The sequence below is a fragment of the Gigantopelta aegis genome, chromosome 3 (genome assembly GCF_016097555.1).
Source record: "Gigantopelta aegis isolate Gae_Host chromosome 3, Gae_host_genome, whole genome shotgun sequence".
Classification (NCBI taxonomy): Eukaryota; Metazoa; Mollusca; class Gastropoda; order Neomphalida; family Peltospiridae; genus Gigantopelta; species Gigantopelta aegis.
The window spans coordinates 84945394-84959084 of record NC_054701.1 but is presented as its reverse complement, the minus strand read 5'-3'; the positions used below and the strand labels follow the sequence as shown (position 1 = coordinate 84959084).

At 39.9% G+C, this 13691-nt stretch overlaps 1 protein-coding gene across 1 annotated transcript in view; it reads left to right on the top strand.

Moving 5' to 3' along the window:
• LOC121369220 (alkylglycerol monooxygenase-like) overlaps positions 1 to 13691 on the top strand; it is a 57636-nt gene that overhangs the window by 17823 nt on the left and 26122 nt on the right. The gene's annotated exons all lie outside the window — the stretch shown is intronic.

Genomic DNA, 13691 nt, shown 5'->3' with positions numbered 1-13691 from the left:
AAAGACTGAGTTTCATCTCTGAAATGATGTGCGGCGGAGGGGCAGTCACAGTTGGCTTCACCTCCACATGTGGCATGCTGGAAGAATTCTTCCACCTGGCTCTGTAGCTCCCAAATTAGTCAATACATTATTGACGGCTCCGTCGAGTGACTGTCAAGTCAGGTGTCCCAGTGGGTACTGAGGCACTTCTTGTAGATGCTGCTATGGTGTTGTTGCTTAGCGCACCCACCAAACCTCGTTGTGGCAGCACTTCCACCACAGTGTTGATGAGCTCACTTAGGCTGCTGCTCTCTTGTTGTATCTGGTCGGGTGAGCCCATTGCCACTGGAATGTTCCGCCCTCTTCTGGGTGGCACCACTGGCTCCTCCTGTATATCATACCTATGAGGTCGAGCAGCTTTCCTCTTGCCAGACACTGTTGGCGTTGTAGTTTTCCTTTTAGGCATCTGTAACCCTAAGTATAATGTTATGAAACACATGTGTGACTCCCCTCTCTAGTTAAACCTATTGTAGATTAAAATCAGGGCAATCATCTCAATGGCTCCCACTCTAGATATTCTATGCAAATTCGAGTGTCCAGCTATGATACACTTTCCGTCACATAGTACGGCTGAGACTCGAATTTGAATTTAGCATAAAATATAAAAGATTAAAATAATAAAGTACTCAATTTCAAAGCCATATACATATACTAACAATATAACAACCCATTTCAAAGCCAATGTATATAACTATAGCTGCCACGCATGTCCTTAAGCCATGCACCTGTGAGACATAAAACTATATTATTTGCACAGTTCAAGTGACTCAAATTCAAAGTCAACCTACCAATACATCAACACCAACAGTCCCATAATAACACCGTCAAAGTCACATAACAAGTACAAGCTCACTTTCAAAGCTATGTACAGACAATATAAACATGACTCAAATTCAAAGTCAATGTCTAACACACATGTAACTCACCGTCAACGTCACATAATAACTACAAGCTCACATTCAAAGCTATGTACAGACAATATAATCATGACTCAAATATAGTCAATGTCTAAAAACCCATGGGACTAACCGTCAAAGTCACATAATAACTACACACTCACTTTCAAAGCTATGTACAAACAATATAAACATGACTCAAATTCAAAGTCAGTATCTAAACACCCATGAGACTCGCCGTCAAAGTCACATAATAACTACACACTCACTTTCAAAACTGTGCTGACAATATAAACATGACTCAAATTTAAAGTCAGTATCTTAACACTCATGCAACTCACCGTCAAAGTCACATAATAGCAAAACAAGCTCATTTTCAAAGCTATATTTACAGATAATATAAACATGACTGAACTTCAAAGAATGTCCCTGTCTAAGTACTCTAACACCATGTAACTCACTGTCAAATTCACATAATAAGTACAAGTCAAAGCCCATGTATGAATCTGTAATATCTACCACCATATTAAATTCAAATGGCTGTTTTACACAAATTCCCTGCTGACATACATGAACATGTAATGACTCACCTCCAAGGTCACATATAATGCACCCCCACCCCCAAAATGGGCTAAACTAACAATATATTTAATTAAATAAATACACCATGTGTCTAAAGTCTCTGCCTCCCTTCTACCCCCCTGCTCCGGAGTTGGTCACTGGCGAAGTCAGAGGCTAAATCCGTGGTGGGCGTGCCTGAACCTTCGTGGATAGGGGCACGTTAAATCCAGTTTCCTTCCTTCCTTCCTTCCTTCCTCCCTTCTACAATGGCCTTCAAACTATGAGTGAATTTGGTCATGCCTGACTCCCAGTTCAAATGTACTCCATCACCTAAATAGGGATTAACTATAGACTGTTTAATGCCCTTTATGTTCCAATAAAACACTGTCACTTTCTTGTCCTATCAGTTCCTTCAACCTCCGATTAGCATTCACCACGCCTTCATTGTACTGCTGCACACATGCAATTTTCGAATGTATTTTAAAGCAAAACGCTAACTGGGTAACTGCTGCCACAGGCACTTCTAATCCAATGTTTACATAATTCGCCAGGGAGAAAATGTCTCCGCCCACTTGCTGCCCATCAGTGACGTCACAATCCAAGTTGTTGCCTCCGGCCACCAAAACGACTGTCTTCGGGCGAATCCGTTGTACTGCTCTGTCCAAAAAGGGAATAATTGACGTCAGCGTTACTCCGCTCTGTCCACAATAATGCACACAAAATTCGCTCTTAGACAGTTTTAGATTAAAAAATTCTGGTGAATTTCTATTGGTAAAATCTTCCAATCTGTTTACAAATTAATAAATAAATAAATAAATAATGATCAATGCCATGAACCCACCAAAAGCCTCCCCATCACCAAAAAGCAGTGAACAAAACACAAATAAACAAATGTCCACATAACATACATAAAAGGAAGAAATATAATATTTCAACTAGATTTTATTCAAATAATATATAAATAATTAAATTTTTAAAAATCCACACACCGAGAACAGATAGGTTTTTGGCAATGACATACAAATGTCTCGTTTTCCAGCGATTCACTGTTTGTTTTTTGTTGTATTTTGTCATATACTAGATCCGTTATGCAGTCCAGACATTCTTTGTGCAATGCCTCATCGTCTGAAAAATATGACCACTTTTCCTGTTTGTACAGAGGTGGACAAAGTAATTTTATACGACCAGTGGCTTCAAATCACACTTCCGACCAGCTGTTTAAAGCGAGACTCTAGGGTGTTCGCCATTAATTCCACTTGCCTGCAACAAATTCACTTTTAATGAAAGTGGTTGTATTTTTACAGACTCACTTTCTTGTCTCCAAGCTTTACAGTACATGAAATTGGAGCATCCCTTAATTGGGATGGTGATACGAAAGTGTGTCTTTTTATCCATTGCCGATAAAGATGTTATATTCTGTTAGGTACCCAGCCATGTTGGCATTAAGGGTAACGAAAAGGCAGATGTTGCTGCCAAATCTGCTTTGAACTTGCCCAGTGTCCATGTTGGTGTCCCCTACAGTGATTTTAAATTTCATATTAACCAAAATATCTTTTCGACTTGGCAAGATGATTGGAATGGTGGTGTTGTGAACACCATTCTGTCAAGCCAGTCCTGGGAGAGTGGCAGTCATTCTACAGGCAGTGCAGGAAGGATGAAGTAGTCTTGTGTCGTGCCCGCTTGACCATACACATTTGACACATTCATTTATTTTAAAGAAGAACCCTCCTCCTCAGTGTGAACATTGTCAGTGTACGCTGACTGTGCCACATTTTGGTGGAGTTTGATCATCTAAAGTCATCAAGAAATTTTATATTTAGCAACAGAAATATTTTGGAATCTTTTAAATTCCATCCAGAATTAATTGTAAAGTTTTTAAAACACTTTGACTTCTATACAAAGTTTTAAAATATACTTACCTTGATTTTATGTATTGTGTTATACTTTTCCCCCACAGCTCCTTACACTGTGATTTTACATGGTTATATATAAATAATATTTGTATATACTTAGCATTTGTGACACCCGATAGCCGATGTATATTTTTGTGCTGGGGTGTCGTTAAACATTCCTTCATTTGGTTATCTCCGGGACTATGTCCCCCTCGCCCAACAAGCAAATCCATGGTCAGGGGAGACAATCCCGAGTAAACTTAGAGTGATACCTGGCACTATGTCCCTACCCAGGTTGCAGCCTGTTAAGCGAGCAAATCCATGGTCGGGGAGACCATGCAGACATCATTGTTTTGATTAATGAATATTTTGGTTACCTAAATCAGCATACCTAAGCCACAGTAGCTAGAATTCCGCCACAGTAAGTTATAAGAATTTGTCCTCCAATTCAATGTGTCAGTCTCTTGTATACCACTACACTATGTTTGGACATCACGTTTTGATAGCTTCCTGTAGAATATTCATAAACAAGTCTCTGTCTATATCGGACAAGTGCGTCCTATCTGGCCTGAACAGCCATGTGACATGACGGTCTATTTCACTCTGTGCAGTATACTTTCCATTTATGCTGAGGCAAGCATTTGTCCTGTGAGCTATGCAAATAACCTACATAGTAAACCGTACTTACATTAAAAACAGTTATTTTGCTATGGCTGCAATAACTGCCATTATGTCTAGTCCTTGGTAAGCTGTCAGACCCAACTGTGTATCTGGGAAGACTGATATTAACTGGCTTATGTCCCTTTCAATGCTTTTCATCAGCTTACCCTGGTTGTTTTTCCCAACTTCGTTCTCACCTGTCGCCACTTACGGAAGTTAATGTCGTATGTAATAGCAGCATAATCTCCTGCCCTCTTTGCAATTCTTTGCACTATGTTGGCACACTTCATTAGGAAGGAAGGAAATGTTTTATTTAACGATGCACTCACATTTTAATTACGGTTATATGGCGTCGGAAACTACTTCATTAGTGAAGCAGCCAACTCTGGCCTGGCCTTGACCAGAATCGTTACATAAATTTGGAATGCTGAATTCCAAAGCTCCATTGTCCATATGGGAATGGTCTTCACTTTTGTAATCGGGGAAAAGGTTAGCTGAAAAGCTACATCAAACTGGTCACTGGGCCTATATTGTAGCAGTGACCCAACTTCTATAAATTGATCGGCCCAAATTTTTTGTTTGAGTCTAATATCAACATTAATATCTAATGGACGGGAGATGCTGCTGCTACTGTCATATATTGGTAGTAAAGTATCAGTCGATACACCCAAACCTGTCCAGTTGCCTATTGCCTCACCCTCCTGCTTCGGAGTTTGTCACTGGTGATGTCAGAGGCTAAATCCGAAGTGGGCGTGCCTGAACCCTTGTGGATAGGGGCACGTTAAATCCAGTTTCCTTCCTTCCTATTGCCTCATGCAAAAATGAGCTACTTTGCTCATTTGCACACGAGGTTGCAGCAATTGGCACATGCTCGTTGTCATCTGGCGAAGCTGTACGTGTCGCAGTGGCAGCAGGATGTGTCGCAGTGGCAGCAGGACGTGTCGCAGTGGCAGCAGCAGGATGTGTCGCAGTGGCAGCAGCAGGATGTGTCGCAGTGGCAGCAGCAGGATGTGTCACAGTGGCAGCAGGACGTGTCACAGTGGCAGCTGGACGTATGGCAGTAGCCGAAACTTGGATGGTTGGCTCCACAAGAGGTTCATGCTGTATCTGTGATGACACCGACTCCATTGACTGATGGGTTGGTGGTGTAATTGATGCTGTCGTTTCCCTGGTCTTTTAGCTTCGCCTCATTGGCCGGACTGTTGTGTGTTTGTCTTTCGCTGCTCTGCGTGGTCTTTGTGGTGCCATTACACTCAAAGAAAAAGGTTTTTTTTTAAATACATTAAAAAAAATATATATATATATATATAAATGAACTTTTTAACCAAGAATATGTATACTTTGTAATATTAACCTATCAAGGCTAATAAAAGCTGTGATACCCAGGAGACCTGAGTATCTCAGTTACAAGCTACATATGCTTGCAAGCTTCCCAAATTCAACTATTAAACTTGTGACCTGATGAAAATATTTTTAAACCACAACTATGAAAGCCACGAAGGCCCATGTGATAAAAAAAATACCTTAAATTAATTTTAAACCATAACTATGAAAGCAACAAAAGCCCACGTGATCTAAAATACCTGAAATTAAATTATTTAAGAGGCACTTGCTAAAATAACCACACAACAAAAAAGCATTTTTTTATGGATCAACATTGGCCACAGCTTTATTAAAACAAAATCCATAATGACCAAACCATGCGGACCACACACATTGTCGGACAACCAAACCGGTACCATGTCCGACTAGCCATAATAACGCGCTACCAGAGAAAAGCCTAGTAGCAAACATTCCCCGGGAATGCACAGGGAAGCCACAACAACGCGTTACCAGAGAAAAGCCTAGTAGCAAACATTTCGCCAGGAAAGCTCAGGGAAGTAACTGTATAAAAGTAACACCCCAGGACGCCCTTGGGCACTCCACAGGAGAGCAAATGGAGCCCTCTACCAACGGAGAAGCAAAGGCAGAGTTGTTACCACCAATTAGACCCGCATGATCTGGCCGAATTCAAAGTCCGTGCACACCAGTATTGTCTGGAATCTGGGCATCAGATGCCCTCCAGGCTCAGTTCTAATGTTCACTAAAAGTCCTTCCTTTGCATGAATATTCAGTCCTGATGTGCATCACTGTTTACTCATAAGATATAAGCTGTGGCCGCATATTCAATAGAACGGAGAACAACAATCTACAATATAAAAAATAAAACTCGGAAGAATTTGTTTTCCAACAAGTTAAGGCATTTTATAATATTGTGACTGCATGTATACATGATAAAGCTATGAGATAACAAACCATATTTAAACATATCTACTTAGCACAAATTTTTAATAAAATTTTCAATGTCATTGTTCCAAACCAAGTGTTCCAGTTGTCATCGACCGTGAAATAATGTTTATAATGTCATTGTTTACAGTTTACTGTATACTGCCATCTCTACACATAATTTCCAAACACAACATTACATACTTGTAATACATACCTATCCCATTAATAAACCAATTAAATGTTTTAATTGTTACCAAACTTGTAGTGAAGTATATGTATGTTACCAACGGGAGGGAGGGGAGGGAATTTTGTCTTTTCTCCACGCTGTTAATTTTCAAAAAGGACGTGACGTGGCGCACTGCCTTGTGGGAAGCGTCACTGCACACATTGCAGGGCCCAAATAGGGAGGCTCAATACGGGTTGCAAGACTTCCTTAAATAAATAGCTTTTTTCTGATAATGGAAAAAACCACTTATTTAAGAGGCGCTTGCTAAAATAACCACACAACAAAAAAGCATTTTTTTATGGATCAACATTGGCCACAGCTTTATTAAAACAAAATCCATAATGACCAAACCATGCGGACCACACACATTGTCGGACAACCAAACCGGTACCATGTCCGACTAGCCATAATAACGCGCTACCAGAGAAAAGCCTAGTAGCAAACATTCCCCGGGAACGCACAGGGAAGCCACAACAACGCGTTACCAGAGAAAAGCCTAGTAGCAAACATTTCCCCGGGAAAGCTCAGGGAAATAACCTTATAAAAGTAACACCCCAGGACGCCCTTGGGCACTCCACAGGAGAGCAAATGGAGCCCTCTGCCAACGGAGAAGCAAAGGCAGAGTTGTTACCACCAATTAGACCCGCATGATCTGGCCAACTGAGCATGTCTATACATGCTCACCATGCCACACCCACATCAACCACTGTAGCCAACGTATACTCATGGGACAGACTATTCAAAAATATTTTGCTTTTTGACCATAAAGGTCTCCAATGCCCCTTGGAGGGTGTTCAGATATATATCATTACCGATATCCGATAGGTGTGTACCATCATATCTGAAAAGACCACGGTCTTGTTCGCTGATGTCAGCCTGTTTTATCACCCTCCCTCCTAGATGCAGTACCAAGTTACTAACTTCCTTATTTACCCGCTTTCGGGTTTTGTTGATGGCGGCCTGGCTTCTGGCCCCGTGCCAATATAACCGTGGGAGAATACATGACCAAACTAACCTAGTGTTAGGGAGGAGTTCGCTGATGTATTCTAAGTCCCTTTTTATATGCCATCTCAACGAGCCAGAATCACCGCATGTGAGGTCATTCGAGCCCAACTGGATCACTAAATAAGATGGCGGGGGGAGGCGTTGGAGGTCCCTTTCTATATTCTCTTTAAGGTTAAGCCATTTCATACCTCTTACTCCGCACCACCTGATACGACCCCCATATTGCTGCAGTCGCAAGTGTTGACCGACTGGTCGTGTCACTGCCCTTCTTTGAGCCCAGTACACTATCGAAGAGCCCAGTATCCAGATATCTGAAAGCTCTGAATTGACAAGAATTATGAGTCATACTTATACAGGCCTGAGAATAAGAAGTGAACCGGCAGCTAAACTTTCATTATAAAGCATTGTTAATTTATTGTAAATTGTTCATTTTGTACTTTAGTAACCTACCACCAAAATAGAGTACTTGAAGTGGGATTTGGGCTAACTTATATTAGGTTAATTTAATTGTTCCTTATTCTCAGGCCTGCCTATAATACATTGTAATGTACCTGAAACCAATGAATGTCAACATGTGAAACAATTGAATTAATTCAAACTAATCCGTTTAAATAGTCAATGAACTGGATGTAATCCTGATGTACTTTTTATATGCATTCGAACGCCATCTTCCCCATGCTTGTATTGTTTCGTGTGAGACATTTTTGCTGGCAGCCAAAGTGGCTGCTCCAATACGGAAGCTATGTGACTTGAATGTAGCTGTACTTAACCCTAAGAACTTAAGGCTTTTATATAGCATTGCTAAAAATTGGTACTTTGTTAGTGGACTGGTATCTTCATGACAGAACAAATAAATGCCTCCAGAGACCCTGATGTTTAAGAAACGTTTGATTGTAGCAACAGGGCATATTGTGTTATCTGCGATGGGATCGATTGTTATTGTTGTTGGCCTGCCCTGTTGGTTATTTTTTGATGATCTTAATATTATTTTAAGGGGACCCCCATCTATAACTGTGACATCCTGCAACAGAATTGCATGATTAGAAGGAGATTTAAGTGAGTTTACAGCTACTTCCCCAACACGAAAAAAGCCAAAGAATGCTATAAGAAATGCTGTGGTGAATAACTCGGTTTCATAAGGGGACGAGCATACACAAGTTAGGGCTGTGGGTAAACTTCTTAATATAGATACCGTAATGGGTGACCGGTTGTCCCTAAGTGGCCTTGACCTGCGCATCCCTTCAATCATTTTCTTGGAAATAAAAGTATGAGTAGGATCCTGAACGCCCTGCATCTGATGGTAGAAACTAATACCTGCCAAGTACGAGGAGACAGTTGAGGCAGAATATTTCTGTAATGACATGTATGCAATATAGTTTTTAACATGGTCAGCGGGTACTGGGAAAATTAATGGGAACTTATGTTCACATCTGAACCTATCAAATGAAACCCATGCTTTTTTGTACAGTTTGCGTGTACTTTCTGAAACTGATGCTGAAATCAGTTTGTTGCATTCCCTCTGAAGATTTTCCAAACTTCTTGTGGCACTGTATCTGGTTCCGGATTTGCCTTTGGTGCCAGGTTGTGGAACTTTGAGAACTGAAAACGGGAAAGGCTATCTGCTAATTTGTTTTTTGATGATTGTATATATTCAGCTTTTACCGATATATTAAATGTTAACAAATTTAACACCAAGTAGCGCATGAGATCCATAACACATATGGGTTTAGCAGATTGTTTATTTATAGCATGCACTACAGCTTGATTATCACATTGTACTATAACTTTTTTGTTTTTAAGCAAATGGCCCCACATGGAAAAGGCTGCTACAATAGGAAACAGTTCTAAGAATGTCATATTTGTCAAACCCCCACTTTTAACCAAGACCCTGGCCAGCAGCCAAATGTCCATCTTCCATTGAGATAAGCACCGAATCCCCCATTAACGCCTCCTGCAGCGTCAGTAAACAACTGGATATCTGAACCATATGCCCAATATTGGTCTTGAAAGACAGACACCCCGTTGTGATGCTTAAAAAATTCTAACCAAACTTTAATGTCATTTTTAATACCTTTTGTGATTTTAAGCAAGTGATGTGGTTTATTGACCTTGCAGATACTGTCATTTAAGCGTCGACAAAATGCCCGTCCTGGTCTAATGGCCCTACATGCAAAGTTTAGTGAACCTATCAGTGATTGCATTTGTTTCAGAGTTACTTTTTTCCGTCCTAATACAAACTCTGATTTTGCAACAATCTCATTTAATTTTTTAGCAGGTAGTCTAATAACCATCTCCATTGTATCGATTTCTAAGCCCAGAAATGACAATTTTGTGGACAGGCCTTCGGTTTTATCATGTGCTATAGGCACACCCAATTGTTTACAGATAGACTGAAATGTGGAAAGGGTTTTTGAACAAACATTTGAATGTGTTCTTCCAATGAATAAAAAATCATCTAAATAATGCTGAATGTTCTCATTACCTGATTCCGATCTTGTAATCCATTCCAAAAACGTGGACATTTTTTCAAATACTGCACAAGATATACTACAACCAAATGGCAGTGATTTATCAATATAGTACTGACCATCAAATTTAAAACCTAGTTGATTGAAATCGCTGGGATAAATGGGAATCATACGAAAGGCAGACTGTAAGTCAGACTTTGCAAGCTCACAACCCATGCCCAAAGTTTGAATCATTCTAATAGCTTTATCAATACTTGAATATGAAACTGAGCATAATGATGGGTTTATAAAATCATTAAGGGCATGGTCGGCTGGATAGGATAAATGGTGAATCAAACGAAATTCCCCTGGAGTTTGTTTGGGGACCAAACCAATAGGCGATACTCGTAATGTAGAAATAGGCCGGAAGGGAACAGGTCCAAAAATTCGACCCAGCTGTACTTCTTTGAGTATTTTTTGTTGTATAATTTCTGGATTATCTAGTGCTGATTTCAGATTAATTGTCTCCCTTGGCATACGTGGACCCTCGTAATGCAACTTGAAACCATATTTAAAACCTGACAACAATTCCTGAGCAACCGAATAATTGGGATATGTTTTTAACACTTTTGTTAATTCATTTAAATCTATTGGTGTTTTTGCCAATTTGAATATTTCGTGCGTTTTGATTTGGGTTATTTGCATTTTTTGTTGTACGAAAGGAATGACATTCTATTTTTGGATGTGCTCCTCCACAAGACTGGCAATGGTGACGAAAACGACAATATGTTCGGTTGCACTTATTCATGTTGTAATCAAAACATGCCCCCGATCCCTTGCTGGTGCGAGCAAATTGTGTTTTCAGCCTATACCCGGTTTTTGCATCTGACCAATTTTGCATGGGCCCTTGTTTCATTTGGGGGGTCATTATCAAAAGCCAGAAGTTAGGATCAATAGTTGCCCATGATATTTGTGGATTTTTTTACTTTTTTAAACGGAATTGTTCATCGTACTCGCGCCATGCAAGACCGCCACATTTTGCAGCTGCCCACCGTATGGTGTGCATATATTTAAGCAATTGTAATACTGTTGTAATTTGTGGGTGTTCTTCTATGTAGACAGACATGAATACATTAAATGCGTCAGTCCACATATTTATGTCATCAACTGACCTTTTTTGTGTTTTTGTGTCAATGCCCAATTGGCCGGAATTGAGAATTACTAGTGGTGAAGGGCCCCCATCTGTATTTACCCCTGTGTCATGCAAAAGTGTGGCGAAATTAATATATTCGTCACGACTAATCTTATCTCGGATATTGCGAGGGACGTGATCCCCCACCCCGTCATCTACTGAGTGAATGGCACGCGGTTCACATTCGACGTTTAATGACGCCTGTTCAGTACCTCCCGAAAGTATTGTATTAAAATCGATACTTGGAATATTACCTTTGCTATGATTTGTTACATTACCCACCGCTCCGGTATCTGCTCTAAATTCACTATGAGTGTGCGCGCCCGTTGACATCTCATCGCTGGTTACCGCTGAGGTACTTGGCTGGCTGGCTTGACCTTGCTGAACTTGCGGAGTTTTCCATGCTTTGTGCTTGCCTGTGTTCGCCTGCACTGTAGCTTTTCTCTTTGTAGATCTTCTTATCGGTGGCATAGTTTAGTTCAATCTTTTTGTTACAATGATATATCAAAAGTTTATATTTATGCGGAATTCCGAATTAAAAAAAAAAAAATTATACTCCCTGCTGCTAATTTTCAAATTTTGTCTTTTCTCCACGCTGTTAATTTTCAAAAAGGACGTGATGTGGCGCACTGCCTTGTGGGAAGCGTCACTGCACACATTGCAGGGCCCAAATAGGGAGGCTCAATACGGGTTGCAAGACTTCCTTAAATAAATAGCTTTTTTCTGATAATGGAAAAAACCACTTAAACCACAACTATGAAAGCCACGAAGGCCCACATGATCTAAAATACCTTAAATTAATTTTAAACCACAACTATGAAAGCCACAAAGGCCCACGTGATCTAAAATACTGTGAATTAATTTTAAACCACAACAATGAAAGCCAGAAAGGCCAACATGATCTATAAGAAGGAAAATACAATAAACATTCAACAACAATCGTAAAAGCTACCCAGATAAACATGTTTAATACTTACACTTACTGTGTTCCGGGATATGATTTAATGACTGCTCCCCGAACACTCCGCACATATTTTAGCAAACCGTGCAATTCGTTTAGGTGAACCCCATCCCATCAGTAAACATTCAAAGAGCTTTCTTTGATACCTCTGTGCTTATGATAAGACACATACATTTCATCAGCGATCAAGGATTTCAGTCTTTGGTTAATTTCTCTTATCTTTGTGTTGTAGACGGGAGTAGGAAGGTGGCGCATTTTCTGTCTCGGCAAAAGTTGCATCACACATACATGGCCAACCAAACACCCAACGCAAAGCCATTCCACTATGAACATATCTGTAGCTATTTTGTCAGATGCATTACCCCAACTGTCCGCATCATTTGTGCCCACTTGTAATAAAACTACATGTGGGTTATATGTTGACAAATGGTCACGAAATTGACCCCATATATCTTTCACAAGACAAATTTGCCTTTGCCAACAAATTTCACCGAAACTTCCAACCTCGTATTTTCCCAATCCAAATTTGCCTTATTCATGAACTCACACAGCCAACGAATGTAACTATGGCCCATAATCGCAACTTTGACAATCATATTTGCTCACTTTTGAACCACAAGCAAGTGAACGAAGCTTATTAATGTACTATAAACCAGAAAATCACAGAGATTTCTTACCTTCCTCTTCGGCACCAATTTAAACAAGTGCCCCGTCACGTGACCATAAAAGAAACATTCATGCGCTACACTCGTGGTCACAACATTATTTACTCCTGCCAAATTGCTTGCCACAACGCCAAATAGTCCCTAAATAAACACACCCTAACCCCCGAATAAATGCAATTAAGTTTCAAGGAATTATTTAATATGAGGTTATTTATCAACATGTATCAGGAATGGTGCCTGTAAACATAGGCAAAACTAAACTAAATGGAAATATGATCAAACTAAACAAGATGTCAATAACTCTACTCGTGGACAAATTCAATACATTATTTTTGCTTTCTGACCCTTTTTGGTTTCTTATTGTCAGCAATAGCATGTGTGTCTTCATAGTCTGACATGTTATCAAACTGTATGGCATCTATTGCTGTTTGAAAGGAACACTTTTTTGCAGTTACACATGCGCTTTTAGCAGATTTTAGAATTTGTGTTGTAGGTCTGTAATCAAAACAATCAGTTTTTTGCTGTTAAAATTAACAGTTAAGATAGCCCAGCATGGAAGATTTAAATTTAATCTTCACTAATTCCAGTCTTTAAATAATCTGTTCCGACTTGGCATTTCCATGAGGAATAACAAGCATGGCCTTAGCAGTTAAGATAAGGTAGGGAAAATATGTAAACCAGAGGCATCTGTTACATTACCCAACAGCCACCAAAATTTACAAACATCAGATTCATTTGATATGGAAGATGACAGATCAAATGTGTCATATTTTCTGAGCTCTGTGTTAAACTGGATATCATCAGATGTATCAAACACATTTGGGTTCAATGTTTTCAGTGTAAGAAATAGTGGCCTGACTGACATTTTACCCTGATGAC